General features: G+C 42.0%; 1 non-coding gene across 1 annotated transcript; it reads right to left on the reverse strand.

The window, feature by feature from the left end:
- Positions 1-480: 480 nt before the first annotated feature.
- LOC140282495 (U5 spliceosomal RNA) lies at positions 481-594 on the reverse strand. Its single transcript, XR_011909923.1, has one exon. It is a non-coding gene; the product is annotated as a U5 spliceosomal RNA (small nuclear RNA).
- Positions 595-2,023: the final 1,429 nt, after the last annotated feature.

Raw genomic sequence — 2,023 nt, forward strand, 5'->3', positions numbered from 1 at the left:
CAATTATGGTAGGAGATTTACACCTACTCACAGCCGAACAACTCCGCTCCCGCATTTGATTGTGTATAGTCGGGCATTCTCACCCTTTCTCATCAGCTTTTTGCAAATTATGATCTGACATTCACACCTACTTGCAGTCGAACAGCTCTGCTCCCGCTTTTGATTATGTTTGGTTGGATATTCAATCCTTTTCTTAACTGCTTTTTACAAACTTTGGTTGGACGTTCATGTCTTCTTGAAGCCGAACACCTCCGCTTCCGCTTTTGATGGTGTATATCCGGGCATACGAGCCTTTTCTCACCCGCTTTTTACAAACCATGGTCGGACTTTCACACCTTCTTGTAGCTGAACAACTCCGCTCCCACTATTGATTGTGTACAGTCGGGTATTTTCACCTTTTTTTATCCGCTTTTTACCAACTATGGTCGGACATTCACACCTTCTTACAGCGGAACACCTCCGCACAGACAGAAAGGGCTTCACCCGCAAAGGTAAAGCCTGCCAAAAATAGAAACAACTCATTAGTGCTGCTCTCCACGGAAGTCTTTAATAAAAGGCGAAAGAGTTGTACGTTATGAAGAGAAACCAGAGTACGACTATCCGTCACTGCGGGAGCAAGGCATCAGGCTAGTTGGCATAGCCACCTTCCCCATGGTGAGCTTTGCTTGATTGAGACGCTTTCTCCCCCCCCTTGCTCCTCGGCTGACCAAGTAGGAACAATCGGGCCCTATTCGATGGCTGCCTTGTCTTTTACTCTGTGCAAAAGACAAGGCAGCAACAAAAACACCACGGGAACACCGTATTGAGGCTTTGTTCTGACCGCTCATTCGGTGTCGCGTTTCTTTCAAGCAATTCTCCCACTTAGCCCACACTCTGCTCGCTCCCAGAGCCGTGTTAAAGTCTACTTCGCATTCACTCTCTTTTCTCAGCAGACTCTTGGGATTTTATCTATAAAATGAATTCCTTCACTCAAACTATGTTAAAACTGTCAAAAAAAAAAAACAACGTTGTACTTTGCAGTAAAAGAAAGAGCAAATCTAAAGTTTCAGGAATCCGAGAATAAGCTTACTTTCATGAGTTCTTCACGATTTCGGATTTTGCTATAAAATGAATTCCTTCACTCAAACTAAATTAAAACTGCTAAACCGCTAATCTGTTACATGTAAGGCAGATGTCAAATTCACCGAAATAGGATCTAAGGGTATTCGGCCAATCGAGCTGTAGCAGCTTCGGTAAAAGGGTATAAGTTGAAGAGTTTGTGAATAAAGGTGTAAGCACACATAGTGAGCTGTAGGAAAATAGGCAGGAAGCAATGCCGGCTGGGGTATATGTTCTTGTATGTTGTCTGACGGTTTGATTTGAATGTGTTGTGTAAGTGTCCTGTTGAATGTTACATGTTTGGGCTTTGACACGCTTCACTGTGGTTGTTAACTGTGTGGTTTGTCCTGAAATGTTATATGTTTGGGCTGTTTGACATGCTTAATAATTGTCAGTAGCTACCCACTTATTCATATATAGCAACTGACAACATAAGAAGTCCGGACATACTTTGATAGTAGTTGTAGAAGTATCCTTATTGATAATAGATAAACTAATTCATAGTGATAGAACAGTAGATGAACAGGTGCCTGCACATGTCTCACGAAAATAAAATGGGTATATGATTGCTGACGGCAGAGCAATACTGCCAAACTTATGAGTTCTTGTGGCAAACTTGATTCAGGGTCTTGACGTGTATACGCTGTTTCGCTGACTTGATTGTCACAAGAAACAAAGTGTGTTTGATAAGATCCGACCATTTTATTACGGGAGGATCAGTATGTATGGATTCTGATGTGACTGATAAACCCATTCGTATCTTAAGCATAATCTAATACGTGAGACAACGCCCTGGCACACAATCAATAAAAAAAAGAGAGAGCGGTTTTGTGTCCCCACAGTCCATAATGTAGAAAAGAGAGAAAAAAGCCTTTCTGATTTGGTGTGTGTGCTCACAGTGTAGAGTGTAGAGAAAAGAGAGAAA

This window comes from Leuresthes tenuis, unplaced genomic scaffold, assembly GCF_036924035.1.
Source record: "Leuresthes tenuis unplaced genomic scaffold, fLeuTen1.0.hap1 SCAF_22, whole genome shotgun sequence".
NCBI lineage: Eukaryota > Metazoa > Chordata > Actinopteri > Atheriniformes > Atherinopsidae > Leuresthes > Leuresthes tenuis.